This window comes from Mobula hypostoma, chromosome 14 (genome assembly GCF_963921235.1).
Source record: "Mobula hypostoma chromosome 14, sMobHyp1.1, whole genome shotgun sequence".
NCBI classification, from domain to species: domain Eukaryota; kingdom Metazoa; phylum Chordata; class Chondrichthyes; order Myliobatiformes; family Myliobatidae; genus Mobula; species Mobula hypostoma.
In genome coordinates this window covers 56,508,091-56,523,899 of record NC_086110.1, presented here as the reverse complement: position 1 = coordinate 56,523,899, position 15,809 = coordinate 56,508,091, and the positions used below count along the sequence as shown (strand labels likewise).

Sequence of the window (15,809 nt, the reverse complement as noted above, 5' to 3'; positions counted from 1 at the left end):
CGACTTCCCCGACCAATTCCCCGCCTTTCTTTGGCTTCTTCCCCGAGTCCACACGAGCTTCTCCGAGTGCGCCCGAAGGCTCCCGAAGCCGTTGCGGAAGTGCGGCGCTCCGGCGCGTGTTCGGGGCTCGGTCGCTGTGGCGGAGAGGAGTTTCCTAGCACAGGGAGGAGGGGGGAAGATTAAAAAAAATGGGAAACTCTTGTCGAAAGCGGCTGTGTTTGTTTTAACGTTGCTTCTATTTCAACTCATTTCCTGCTGCGGCATTTCAAGCTGACAGGTATGTATAATCTTTTGTATTGTTTGATTTAAGAAAGATCCGTTTTAATTATCGTTGCCCTGTCCGGCCTCACTTAATCTCAATCCGGTTTAGGCCACTGTCCCGTTTAAAATAAACAAAGTTTAATTATAATCTTTCTTTAAATCTCTGTTAGTATATTAGCATGCGTTGTGGAATTAAGCAAAGTCTTATGTGCAATTATAATTTATTATTGGTTTTATTATAATATGATGATCTCTTCCAGTATGTGTCCCAACCTCATTGCAGCAATTCTTGCTTGTATTTCCCCCTTCTTTATTTCCTAAAAGGGAACAGTTGGCTCTTTCGTCTCCAGTACTGAATGTGTGGCTTCGTCAGAATTCACAGATCTTTTCAGAAGAGCTGACTGGCTGCATCTTTGAATTCAGCACCAGATTGTAATATTTTCAGGTGTTTACACCTAAGAAATAATACCATGTAATTTACAGTGTTTGTATTGGCAGACACAGTGATTCCAACGTAAACTTTTTATGAATTCAGGATATTCTGCTTTATTTACTCTTATCTGACATGGATGTCAGATATGTCATTAATCTTTAACTGAGTGTATAATTGTGAAAAATCTAGATTTTAGGTCACATATTGATTACATTCTTTGATCACATTCAAACATAAACCTGTACAGTTTATTTCTGTAATCAACTACATGCGGTATCAATCTGCATAAAACTAATTCGTTGGATTTACTGGAATAATGGACATGGATTATTTGTCAGGCATTGCTAACTTTTTTCACATTACCTGGCAAAGTAGAAGTAATTTATTATTATCATTTAGCATCGGTAGATCAACCTTATTTGACTGCTGTGATGCACAATGTTGGTGACACTCGAAAAGGTTGTATTATTTCAGACAATGTATTCTAAGAGAATGCAGCTTTAATAAACTGATTTTAAAATTAACATAGGTAGACATTATAGTAAAGGTAATTGAACCAGTGAATGGAATTGAACAGTGACTTTTACTGCACAAGTGTGGAACAATTTATATTTTCCAAACCTCTTGGTATATTGTTCTGTTTTCTTGACTTTGCACCCTACTGTATACCATTTAAAGTATTTAAATATTGAGTAAGTGAAATAATATTGTTTGTCACTGCTTCAAAATTAAATTCTGGTCTGGTACCCCTTATTTTCCTCTGAAATTCATTGAGTGACTTTTTATATACCTCAACATCTCTTGGCAATCATCAGTTTTTACAATATGGCACTTCTAGTCATCCAGGATTGTATTTTTAAAGATGAAATGATTTGGTCTTTTAGGTTAGAAACCCACTGCATGATCATGGGGAATAGTTGGGGCAGTGGAAATAATGAGGGTCCAGCACATGATCATCACCAAATGGCCATATGTAAGATACGTAATGTTGATAAAAACGTAAGATTGTACGTGTGGAATCTGGAACAATAGATGCTGGAGGCACATAGTGGTTCAGGCAGTATCTGTGGAGGGAAATGGACAGTTAATGTTTTGGGTCAAGACCTTTCATCTGGAGGTCTGCTGTCCATTTGGATGTTTTCAACGTTGGGAGAGTCTAGGATCAGAGGGCACAGCCTCAGAATGGATGTCCCTTTAGAACAGAGATGAAGAGGAATTTCTCTAACCAGTGTGTGGAGAATCTGTGGAATTCATTGCCACAGGTAGCTGGGGAGTTCAAGTCATTAGGTGTATTTAAAATGGGGGTTGATAGATTCTTGAATAGTAAATGACATCAAAGGTTATAGGGAGAAAGTAGGAGAATGGGGTTGAGAGGGAAAATAAATCAGTCATAATTGAATGGTGGACCAGACTCAATGGGCTGAATGGCCTAATTCTGCACCTATGTCTTGTGGTCTTTTTGGTCATTGTCCTCCACAGATGCTGCTTTCAGTTGTTACAGCATCTTTTTTTGCTGTTGTGCTATAATTTTGTTGGTGCTTAAGCTAGGTAGCACATGTTCTGTTCTGCAGGAAGAGTAATAATCTAGGCTGATTGATTAGAATGATGAAAAATATTGGGATGTATGTGTATGAAATTCCCCATTGAACTTCTCAATAGTGAAATCATATAAATTTAAGGTAATTGCAATAGAAGTAATAGGTGGTTGGGGGTTATGGTAGGTAGGTCCAGAAATCTATCTATTTTTCCAGTGTTAACAACCTTACTCATAAATTTAAGAAAAACACAACATGACTTTGTAGAGTCAGCTTCAAAAATGGTTTTGTGGACTCTCCTGTGTAATGTCATTCTATTTTAAGAAAATGGGGTGTTAGTGGTAGTACTTGTACTATTGAACTTTTCCTCAGAGCATGTAGCCCTTAAAGGGTTATACCATTATATAACAATATTATAAAATTTACTAAGGATTGTTGGCAAGCAATGAATTCATGCTACAAGATGGAAGTTTGGTTGTAGAGTCTTGCTCAGATGGGCGTGGTGGTGGGAAGGAAGTCTGTGGATCTAACATTGGTTTCTGAAAAACACATGCAAAAAGGAGGCAGTCTTGTGCAAAAGGTAACATGTATGAAGATGTCTGAGGGCATGAGTGAATGCTTGCATTGTAGTTAAATGTCCCTTCTGTGTCTGAACGCAAAAGCTTTATTTAGATCAAAAAGCAAGTTTCAGCAGCAAGCAGCAATGAAAAGCAAAATTCCTGACAGTGAGGGTGAGCCAAACTTTGAAAGTACTGCCGGTGCTTGTGTTTGTTTGCTCGGCAAAACCTTTTTACAATTTTTTTCTTTCTGGCATTCTTTCCACTAAATTTTGGAGGCACAATCTGCCGACACCAACTGGTCACTAAGTGGACATTTTTAGTGTGATAACTTTCTGCACCCTCATATCTTTGCCATTTTTAATTTGCCCAATTGACAACAATGATAATATTAATACTCAAAATGTGTTTTTGGTGAGATATGGTTGTGGCGATGAATTACAAGAATTCGCTAGTATATTTATTGCACTCGGATTTCTTTGACAACACTCTGTAGAGTTGTTTTGCACTCTGCTTATGACTTGAAGAGGTATGCTTGAGTACTCTTTCAGTAATGCTCAGTTTTAGCATTAATTAATAACAGCTATTTTATATGAGGTCAGTGTCAGTTGTGATTTAAATCAATATGGTTGAAAATCCCAGCAGAAACACACCATTTAGGTGTAAACATTACTATTCCTGGCATTTGGGCAGTGGGAAGCCAGGGGTGCCATGCTAAGGTACAAAGAGTTTTGTAAAGAGCCATGTAAATCAGTTTCAATTAATCTTCTAGGAGTGGCTCTACCTTAAGTAATTAAAAGTTAAGATCTTTGTTTAGTAAACTTTTTCTTAAGCTAAGCGTTGATGGCTGTTTTCTTAGTGCATTGTTAAATTACTCTTTGAAAACATTTAATAAGGCATTTATTCGTGTGTTTTTAATTCCTAAAGCTTACTTTTATATTTTGATACATCCTTTATGGTTTACTTAAAACAAAGTACAAAAATTTTCAGTATGACTACTTCAATCAGGGATTATAGAAATGGAACTGAATTTCAGAAGTGGAGTGTGCTATTATGCACTTGTCATGTAAGCATCCTCTAGGATCGCCTTCTCATTTAATTTATTTTACACAGTTTTAATTGAACTTTTGTTTCCAAAGGGAAAGGCAGTTGCTTTTCAAAAATATATTTTAAACACTTGTTTAAGATAAAATGTCTTGAAATTGAAATCTGCTGAATTATGTGTAATATCTGAATAGTGAGAACTTCTGAACGGAGTGTTGTACACAGAATTGTAATTATAAACATAAGAAAGTCTACAGATGCTGGATTTCCAAAGCAACACTCACAAAATGCTGGAGGAACCCAGCAGGTCAGGCAGCATCAATGGAAATGAATAGATGGTCGACGTTTCAGGCTGAGACCCTTCTGCCTGTCATGCTGAGTTCCTCTAGCATTTTGTGTGTGTTGAATTATATTTATAATGGTATTGACTGTCTAAGCCTGTTTTAGGAGGTGCAGTATTTAATTGGTTAGTTTCTATTGCCTTGTGAACCTGTAAAGACAAAGACAAATATGTTGAAGCTTGCTTTACTGAACCTGTCACACAGGAACACTCCCTTACAGAGCCTACTCCCATTTAGATAAGCAGGTTTGCCTGTGAGGATCATGTTTTTTGATTTCTCAAGTGCCTTGAATACCGTACGGCCCTCATTGCTGGGGGGAAAGCTCCATTCAATGCAGATCAGCACTTCCACTGTAGACTGGATAATGGACTACCTGACAGGCAGGCCACAGTTTATGTGGCTTCAGAGCTGTGGGTCAGACGTGGCTAGAAGCAGCACTGGAGCCCCGCAGTGACTGTATTAGCTCCCTTTCCTGTTTACCCTGTATACCTCGGAATCTAGATAAAACACTGAGTCATGTCACCTGCAGAAATTCTCTGATGACTCAGCAATAGGTCAGTGTATGAAGGGAGGATGAGGGGATGAATACAGGGCCCTGGTGGAGGACGTTGTCAAATGGTGCAAGCTGAAACATCTGCAGCTCAACATCAGTCAGGCAAAGGAGATGGTGATGAACTTTAGGAAGACTAAGCCTGCACTGCTCCCTGTTACTTTTGATGGTGAGGACCTACAAGTACCTGGGAGTGCACCTTGAGTGAAGCACCAACACGGAGGCTGTGTACAGGAAGGGCCAGAGTCACCTGTACTTCCTGAGGAGACTGATGTCCTTTGGAGTACACAGGCCTCTCCTTCACATGTTCCACCAGCCTGTTATCACCAATACAATCATCTCTGTGATGGTGTGCTGGGGCAAATACATCAACACAGATGATGCCAACAGACTCTATAAACCAATTAGAAAGGCTGGCTCTGTTATAGGAGTTAAATTGGACACATTGGAGGTTGTGATAGAACAAAGGACCCTAAAGAAAATCCTGGCAATTTTGGACAATGTTTCTCACCCTCTTCATGCCACCTTGGCTGAACAGAGGAGCACTTTTAGTGATAGGCTAAGACAACTGCACTGCTCCAAAGAGCACTATATGCAGTCATCTTACCCTCTGCTATTAGGTTCTATAATGAGTCAACCTATAGCGAGGAAGTGATGACCCCTCCCCCCCTGCCGTTTGACTGTTTGAGGTAACTTATTTTTTATTCTTTCTTACTTCTCTTCTAATTGTGTATCTACACTTGTAATGCTACTATGACACTGTAATTTCCTTTGGAATCAATAAATTATCTATCTACCTGAAGTTTGATGCTAGGAAAAGGCAGTGCTCAGTTGGATTCTTGCAGTGGTCAAACGGATATGGTATGTCTGAATTAGTGATGTACATCTTTCAGTAACAAGTCCACTTTTATTTCAAGGTAGTTTTGCAATGTTGGTCTCTAGTCAGGTTGTTAAGAAAAGGAAGGACATGGTATTATTTTTAGTGTCAAAGTTACTCAACAAATTTGATCATGGTGATGTCATTATGATCTAACGATAGGGTTTGAATAATGTATTTAAGCTCTAACAGATGCTCGCCCCACTCTTTTAGCACCTGCATATCAACCTCAAATTAAAATGGCACATTAATTGTTACTGTATTATAAAATAACCCTTGAATAAGACTAATTGAATATTTTTATAGATCACCTTTAATTCACGTTGTTTCAAAATCTGTCAATTGTTTTTTTTCTTGATTCCATCTGTGTAATTTGCCTATATTGTTGGTGTCTAACCCCTCAATAGTTCTATACTGGCAAAGCTATTGAAGTTAGCAAAGAAGTTCTAAAAATCAGTCTTGTTCTAAACATTTGGTGTAAACTAAACAAGCTTCAGAGCTGTGATTGATATGTGTAGCCAACTATAATCATTCCCCATTCAAGGATTAAACCAGAGACATTACTTGCCATTGATCTAGGCACTGAACTTGAATGTGATAAAGTCACTCATACTTGACACAACCTGCAGAATCCTCCATGAATATCAGGGAACTGGAGTCTAAATTTTAAGTGCTGTGCCTCAAACTAGTCAAGCAGTAGCCAGAAATTAACATATAGTTCTGTGGGAATGTGACAGACTTTTTGCCTATGTCCTGTCCTTAGCAGACGAGATCCACCACCAGAGATAGCAATGCTGTGACATGCATATTAGAGGAGATAACCTTTGGAGCCTAACATTAAACCCAACCTAATGAATTTTCATAATGAAAATCAAACATGTGGAGGAATATGTTTTCCTGATTAGCACTTATTTTCTTTACCCAGCTAATGAATGTGCTTATCCTAACAAGATCTTGAAGGAACAAATGTATGCAATCTGTGTCCAGTTGTGACACCAAACAAGAGAAAATCTGCAGATGCTGGGAATCCAAGCGACATATGCAAAATGCTGAAGGAACTCAACAGGCCAGGCAGCATCTATGGAAAAACATGGGCCAAGACCCTTTGTCAGAACTGGCAAAAAAAAAGATGAGGAGTCGGAGTAAGAAGGTGGAGGGAAGGGAGGAAAAAATGCAAGGTGATAGGTGAAACCAGGAGGTGGGGAGGAGTGAAGTAAAGAGCTTGGAAGTTGATTGGTGAATCAGATACAGGGCTGGAGAAGGGGGAATCTGATAAAGACCTCACCAATCAACTCTTTTCCATAGATGCTGCCTAGCCTGCTGAGTTCCTCCACCATTGTGTATGTGTTGCTTCCAGTTCTGATAACCTTGTTATAGTAAGGAAGTTGTTAAGCCAGAAAGGATGTTACTGGGACTATAGGGCTTGAGTTAAAAGGATATATAGGAGGAGATGTATATATTCTTGAGGAGTGTATATAAGATGGATGGGTTACAATCTTTTTCCCAAGGTCTGAGAGTCTAAAAGTGGTGGACATAAATTTAAAGTGAGAGGGAAAGACTTAAAGGAACCCAAGGGGAAACTTTTTCACACAAAGGATGGTGAGTAAATGGAATGAGTTGCCAGAGGACATTCTGGAAGCAGGCACAACATTTAGATTTAGAATATTATAAGCCACGTGCAAGCAAATGAGACTAGTTTGGTAGCTATCTTAGTCAACGTGGATATGTTTGGCTGATTCTATGACTTCAGGATGGGGCAATGCCCATTTGGAATGGCTTGCTAGCATCATCACTGATTGAATTCAGTCTGGGAAAACCATCTGCAGCAATTAATAAGCAAAATGATGTTACAAGCTGGAGGAGTTCAGCAGGTCAGGCAGTATCCATGAAGGGGAATAAACAGCATGATGACATATCAAATGGTTACACACATGCTTAATGTATCTGAGCTTAGTGATGCCACAACCAATGTAGTACATCAGTGCTCCACAGCTATGTCTCAATGTAACCATTTACAAGTTGAGGATGCTTCAGGAGCATCCTCTTCTTCAGTGATGTTTTGGCCCAGTTTCTAAGTACTAAAGAACTTTGCAATCATATTCATCCATGAGTACCATGAATAATCCATCTCTGCATCCTTCTGCAGTGTTCACCAAAGACATAATCTTGTCATCAGTCAATTTGATTTGCTGTCTCTGATATCTAGAAACAATTGAGAAATTGAATGTAGCACAGGCTGTTAGATGAGCCATCCTGGCTATAGTACTTGCACTCCAGTAGTACCCAGACCTGTAGCTCAGCTGTTCCAGTGTAATTACATTCTTGGGTAAGAACTAGACAATGTGTTAAACTCCTCTGATGTTTGCAGTTCACCAAAAACATGGTAATTCAAATCCATTCATTGCTTCACTATCTGTCCTCTCCCAATCATCAGCAAGCTAATGGAAGATGTCAGTAACACTTAAGCTGTATTTGACCACCAATGCCTAGTTTGGGCATTACTACGACCACTTGCCTCTAGATCTTAATTGACAAGGACTTGGACCAAACATCTGAATTCTAGCGATGCTTAAGAATGACTTCAGTGGAGCATTTGACATCAAGGAGCCTTGGCAAAATTGATGTCCTTGGGGACAACTGCTCAATTGGTTAAAGCCATGTATTGCCCAAAAGAAGATTAGTTTAGTTCTTGGAGGTGAATCATACCAGCCCCTGGATGTCAATGCAGAGATCCATAGGTGTGTATCTTATACACTGCTGTTTTGTCACTGAAGTAATGATGTTCATTGATTAATGCACAATCTTCAATTCCATTTGCCATTCCTCAGAAAATGAACTAAACAACATCTGTGGTAAAGCAAACAACACTCGGGCATGGGCATTTATATGGCAAATAATATCTGCAAGATAAACCAGCAAGACAAAGATCATATCTGAAAAGGGTTTCTGACCATTCAACTTTGAATGCAGTGATGTTACCATTGCTGTTTTTTTCACTATTAATGTCCTGGGGTCACCATTTGTTCTTTCAGAATGGCATTTAAATCCTGTTGCTCCCTAAGTGGGAATACTTGTGTGGGAAGGAATAAAATGGCTCAAGCAGGTGACTCGCCACAACCTTCTCGATGGGCACAAAATCTCTTTCTCAACTGGAAAGTCTATATCCTGAGAAATAAATTTAAGAGAGATATTTGCTCTATAGAATTTACACCTTCAGCTTCATACAAGAATTTTTATTTTGTTCCATTTTGGTTGTTGATATATTGTTCAGCTTACCATGGGTTTCATCTCTCTTGAGGTACAGTGACATTACAAAGGAAACTGGGCTTTAGGTTATAATTACCAAGCTAATGAATGGTGATCCTGTAAGAAATTAGAATCTTAATCTTTTGCCTCTAACAGAATAACTGGCTAGGTAAACTATCTTTTACTGGCCAGAACAAAGGGCAAAGGGAGCATTTGTAGGCATGTGAAAATAAATTGTGAGTTCACAGGGAAATAAGAGAGGGGCTTGCAACTTCAGATTTGCTTTGCATGACCAGACTTTACAACCAAAATTACCTTCCTCTATGTCAGTAAACTTAATAATTTATGTAGTGGTCAAAAATAAACAGTTTAAGTTGGACATATTTGTCAGTTTACGAAAATCAAGAGAGGCGTTAGACAAGAGTGTGTTTTCTCCCCTGATTTATTTAATGTGTACAGTGAAACAGTATTACAAAAAATAAGAGACATCTTGGGAATCAAAGTTGGCGGTGAAAACATCAATAATTTCAGATATGCAGATGACACTGTGTTAATTGCAAGTACGGAGGAAGAAGTACAAAACTTAATTGATATAATTGTTGAAGAAAGTGCAAAAATGGGTCTATCTATCAATTGCAAAAAGACAGAATATATGGTGATATCCAAAAAGAAAGAGAATCCTATCTGCAGGCTAAGAATAAATGGGGAAGACATAAAACAAGTACAGAACTTTTGCTACTTAGGAAGCTGGGTGACATCAGATGGCAGGTGCGACATGGACATCAAAAGAAGAATAGGGATGGCAAAAGACACCTTTATGAGAATGAAGAGTATACTGACCAATACTAAACTCGGCATGACAACCCACCTCAGAGTACTGAAATGTTATGTTTATCCAGTTATGTTATATGGCTCAGAATGTTGGACAATATCTAGTAACATGAGGAAACGAATTGAAGCAGCAGGGATGTGGTTTTTGAGGAGGATGCAAAGAATATCATGGACGAAACGAATATCTACTGAGGATGTCATGAACAGAGCCAACACAAAAAGAGAAATATATGAGATCATGAAAAGGCAACGTAACTTCACTGGACGTGACTAGGAAAGAGCAGTTAGAATGCACCGTAATTATGGGAAAGATTGAAGGGAAGAAAGCAAGAGGAAGACAAAGACAAATGATAATGGAGACAGCAGCAAGAGAACTGGAAATGAATACCAACGAATTGATCCACCTCACCCAAAACACGAGTGTGTGGGCCACGGCAGACAAAGCTCAAACTGGACATGGCACATGATGATGATGATGATGATGATATAATATTGGAAGGTAAAAAGTGGTTTGATAATGGCAAGCCTTGATATGATCTCTTCGATTCTTTCAACTATTTTGTGATCATCCTCTGTTAAACTTGATTGAAATAAATATATTTGGTGTACAATATGCATCACTTCCAGTGTTAGAAAGGGAGGGAGGGAGGGAACGTCGATTCAGACCATGAGAGGCCTGCGTCGGGCATTTTCATGCCTTACAAGGCGCAGATTGGAAGTCTGTGGTACGCCACTCCTCACACAGACACTAGAGCAATGTGTGGTTAAGTGCCTTGCTCAAGGAGACAAACACGCTGCCGCAGCTGAGGCTTGAACTAGCGACTTTCAGATTACTAGACAAATGCCTTAACTACTTGGCCAAGTTCCCAACACACGTTGCTAGAAAAAAATGAATGTGTTATGTTTTCAAAGGTTGCGTTAGACCCAAGCCAAATAAAAGAAAGTAATCTCCAGGAGTTAATTGAGAACCTCTCTCACTGCTCATTGCCTTCTGACTCTTCAACCGTGTGCTCACCCAGACTCCCTCCTATAGCCACGAATCCTTCCTGGGAACTTGTCTTTGACACCATCTCGTTCTACTCGACTTCCAGCTCCAGCCCTTTGCATTTTCCACATATCACCTACGAGCCTTTTGCTTCATTCCTCCTCTTCCCCCTCCCCCCCCCAAACCACCTGGCTTCACCTATCACCTTCTAGCTCAGAGGTTCCCAACCTTTTTTACGTCGGGACCAATATCATAAAGCAAGGGGCCTGCTTGTCCTCCTTCCCTCCCACTGTCAGTTTATTTTGCCATCTTCCCCCTTCTTCCCAGTACTGATAGAGTGCCTTGGCCCGAAACATTGATTGTTCATTCATTTCCATAGATGTTCCTGACCTGAGTTCCTCCACCATTTCATGTGTGTTACCCCTGTTTATTATTCGTGTGTTTTATTTGAAAGATTTTATGTTATTTCATGGTTATGTTTTTAAACCTGTTAATGAAGGTATAAAAAGCCTCTTTGGGTTTCAAAGTCATCTGTAACCTACCACAGGATAAGTGATATAGGGTTCAGAATTTGTCCTCGAAAAAGCTTATTCGTTTCGCATCGTTTTTCAACTATATACCATTTAGTTATCTTCCAGGTAGCATAACAGCTAGTGTGACGCTATTTCAGCTCAGGGCATCAGAGTTCAGAGTTCAATTCCAGCGTCATCTGTAAGGAGTCTTTATATCCTCCCTGTGGAATGCCTGGGTTTTCTCCGGGTGCTCTGTTTTCTTCCACAGTCCAAAGATGTACCAGTTAGTAGGTTAATTGGTCATTGTAAATTGTCCCATAATTAGGCTAGGGTTAAATCGGGGGATTGCTGTGTGGTATGGCTCGAAGGGTCAGAAGAGTCTATTCTGTGCTGTATCTCAATGAATAAATAAATACATGCAAGTCCATTAATTTGGCTCAATAATGAGACAGTACAACTTGGTTTGTGATGGCTACTTCTGTGCGTGTGGTCAATGGCACTCCTGGTGCCAAGTTATTAAATCACAGGAAGGTAATACTTGGCCAGCCATTTTGTCTGAGCAGGAAAGAATGTTTCTAAAAGGGTATACCACTTTTATTGGTTTACAACAGCTGATCAATGTGACCAGCTGCTTGAAGGAATCTGGTCTTTCCCACTTGGGACTTTGCTTCTTTCAGTCTTAAGAGCCATATGCACAGTGCACCCAAGACCCCATTGACAGAAATTCCACTGGATTGCTGCTTTTCATCAATAATGTGATTATCAAAGTAGAAATATGAAACTTCATATTGTCAGTGCTGCACACATTCCTCTCAGGTCAGGATACATAGGCATCTCAATATGAAAGTGGCGACGTGGTGTGAATGGATGCCTCCCCTGATAGTGAGATTAAAACAAAAATAAGGAAATTGCTTTTATTCCAAAATGGTGCCACAGTATTTTGAATTCAGTTTCTTCATTTCATTTTACCAGTTGCTAACAAGGCACTTAAAATCCTGTTCCTGTTGAGTAATTTGATGTGGCACTGAGTGGTCATTCGTGTACTTTAGAAGTCCACAGCCAAGGAACAATGAAGCAGGAAAAGAGGAAGAGAAATAACATTGATTTCATGAATCATAATTGATTTTTGATGAACTCAGCAAGGACAGAAACACACTATACTCTTTGTGATTTTTGAAATTTAGAAGAACACATTTGCAGTTGGTTCGTTCATGCAGGACCAAAAGGTTTCTATGTCAGTAAAGGTAACTTGTGATATATTCAGAATTAAACCACTGGAACTACATACATTCAAATCTAAAACAGGAAGTAATTTTATGGAACATGTTCCTATCTTGATAAAGGTTTCTGGGATCTTCATGTTGTGATGTCTTTTAATCATGAGAATCTCTGCTGTTGTGGGAATTCTCCCTTCAACAGAATGATAAATTTATGTAAAAGGACCTTTCTATTCAGTAATTCTTAGATGATTGTTGTATGGCCAGGTTGAAGAAGACATTTAATGTTGGTCTTGCATAGGCTAATTTCATTTTGTGAAGACTTTATGAACATGGTTGTAGAGCTGCCATGTGTTGGCTCAAAATCATTCTTGGCTTACTGAATGCTCCCTGTGAGTCGGAAAATCACAGGGTCAAGGCCCACTCCACACAAATGCCTTGGAACCTTGCTGTTCTATCAAGCCGGATGGAGATGCTATCTTTCAGATGAGTAGTTCGATATTGGTCTCTACTTGCTGTTCTGAAACCATGCAGAGTGCATGTTGGCTCCTGTGCTTCCTTATTCTGACAGTATTTTACAAGTACTGCATGAACTGCTAAGTTCTGTTTAGATGCTCTGAGGTCATAAGTACTTAATAATTTTTTTTCTCACCATATGTTTGTAGTGATGGTAAACTGATTTAAGAAGCTGTAAGTTTAAGATAATTATTTAACGCATTTAAGATTTGACAGTACTGTAGGACAGCAGATGTTGCTTGTGCTTCACAGTTCCAAAAACGTAGGTTCAGTTCTGAAGTTCCCTGTATAGAATGTGTTTGCATGGTACCTCTGTGACTCTTAATGGCGGTTTTCCCTGGTACCACAGTTTTCTTTCATCCCAAAGACAAACTGTTTAGTATGTCATAAGCAAGATGTATTAATATGTGAAAGAATGGAAATAATAAATGAGAAAAATATCAGAAGATATGCTTATCACCTACTTTGACTCAACTCCAAGTTAATAAATATTTCTGTAACCACACCCACAGTTTATTGTCAGTGTTTAAGTCATTGCAGGTTTATAAAGTTACTGCGAGCAAACTCTTTGTTAAATTAGGTTCAGGTCAGTTTTTACCTACAATATTTTGCTTTTGGTTGTAAGTAACCCCATCTACCTGTGTTGATCTAAAAGAAGTTACCTTCTCCCTGTTAACATACATTAAATATGATGAAAATTTGCTTATTTAATTTAAATATATAGTGTTGGCAGCTGAGTATCCAAAAGAAACCAATCTTGTTTGTAAGATATTAAAGTGCCTTTGCATTTGTCCAGATGATCTTCAAAAGAGGATGTAGAGCTATGAATTTTATTTCAGTTGGGCTGATCCTTTGTGGCACAATTCTCATAGAATTCCAGAATTTTATGTTCATGTCAAATTCAGTTATTCCTGACAATACTTGGTTACTAATATATTTTCCAGTAACTTGACTATATTTATCTGAATAATTTGTCAGTTTGAAATTGCTATCCAATTTGCCTTCTCAGTGATTGCTAAAATTATAGAAAAGGTAAAGAGCAAATTGTGTGTGTTATCTGTTGCCTAACAAAAACAAAGCAAATTGTAATGTACATAGAAACATAGAAAATAGGTGCAGGAGTAGGCCATTCGGCCCTTCGAGCCTGCACCGCCATTTATTATGATCATGGCTGATCATCCAACTCAGAACCCCACCCCAGCCTTCCCTCCATACCCCCTGACCCCCGTAGCCACAAGGGTCATATCTAACTCCCTCTTAAATATAGCCAATGAACTGGCCTCAACAGTTTCCTGTGGCAGAGAATTCCACAGATTTACCACTCTCTGTGTGAAGAAGTTTTTCCTAATCTCGGTCCTAAAAGGCTCCCCTCTATCCTCAAACGGTGGCCCCTCGTTCTGGACTTCCCCAACATCAGGAACAATCTTCCTGCATCTAGCCTGTCTAATCCCTTTAGGATTTTATACGTTTCAATCAGATCCCCCCTCAATCTTCTAAATTCCAACAAGTACAAGCCCAGTTCATCCAGTCTTTCTTCATATGAAAGTCCTGCCATCCCAGGAATCAATCTGGTGAACCTTCTTTGTACTCCCTCTATGGCAAGAATGTCTTTCCTCAGATTAGGGGACCAAAACTGCACACAATACTCCAGGTGTGGTCTCACCAAGGCCTTGTACAACTGCAGTAGTACCTCCCTGCTCCTGTACTCGAATCCTCTCGCTATAAATGCCAGCATACCATTTGCCTTTTTCACCGCCTGCTGTACCTGCATGCCCACTTTCAATGACTGGTGTATAATGACACCCAGGTCTCGTTGCACCTCCCCTTTTCCTAATCGGCCACCATTCAGATAATAATCTGTTTTCCTATTTTTGCCACCAAAGTGGATAACTTCACATTTATCCACATTAAATTGCATCTGCCATGAATTTGCCCACTCACCCAACCTATCCAAGTCACCCTGCATTCTCTTAGCATCCTCCTCACTGCTAACACTGCCGCCCAGCTTCGTGTCATCCGCAAACTTGGAGATGCTGCATTTAATTCCCTCCTGTAAATCATTAATATATATTGTAAATAACTGGGGTCCCAGCACTGAGCCTTGCGGTACCCCACTAGTCACCGCCTGCCATTCTGAAAAGGTCCCGTTTATTCCCACTCTTTGCTTCCTGTCTGCTAACCAATTCTCCACCCACACCAATACCTTACCCCCAATACCGTGTGCTTTAAGTTTGCACACTAATCTCCTGTGTGGGACCTTGTCAAAAGCCTTGGAAGTGGATAGAAGCTATCGGTGTTCTTGGAGTCTCAAGGCTTGAAAGATTATTATTTGTAGGTTGAAGTAATAGTTGTTATCTGTCTTAAATGGTAATTAGAGTTAAATTATAGCTGGTTGCCTGTTTTCTTCATTTTGGATAGTGGAGTTCGTAAGTATCGCTATTTTTATGGTTTGGATCAAAAACACCTTGTGGTACAGTGCTTTTGTGCCCACAGATAAAGAAAATTCCGTCCAATTTTTACATATGAGTTAACCAATGAGATAATTATTCAAACAATGCAGTATCAAGAAACTTCCAGAATCATACTTTGTACAGTAACCAGAGAAGCACACTGAATTTGCATATACATATTATGACCACTAGGAAGCATACTAAGCAGTTATATAAACAATTATGTAAAATACAAGCAAACAATTGTTAAACTGCAAAGAAAATATCAATTAAACAGTCTAAGAATTAAACAGTTGGATCCAATAGTGGTAACCAGAACTATTCAAAATATTCTAATTGTGGGCAAATGAAAGTTTTATATAGCTGCAACATGACTTCCTGATCTTTATACTCAATCCCCAACTGATGCTGAATTATGTTCAATGCCATCCTTGTTACCCTAACTACTTGTGCC

The 15,809-nt window shown here is 39.2% G+C and overlaps 1 protein-coding gene across 4 annotated transcripts in view; it reads left to right on the top strand.

Annotated features, from left to right (window-relative positions):
- The first annotated feature begins 126 nt into the window (after positions 1-126).
- The window catches only part of LOC134356309 (palmitoyltransferase ZDHHC7-like), a 78,594-nt gene continuing 62,911 nt past the window's right edge, over positions 127-15,809 (top strand). The window contains exon 1 of one of the 4 annotated variants that reach the window (XM_063067175.1): positions 127-277. The gene's annotated coding sequence lies outside the window, so the exon portion shown is untranslated. The remainder of the gene's footprint in view (positions 278-15,809) is intronic. The other 3 variants (XM_063067172.1, XM_063067173.1, XM_063067174.1) reach the window with 3 other exon arrangements.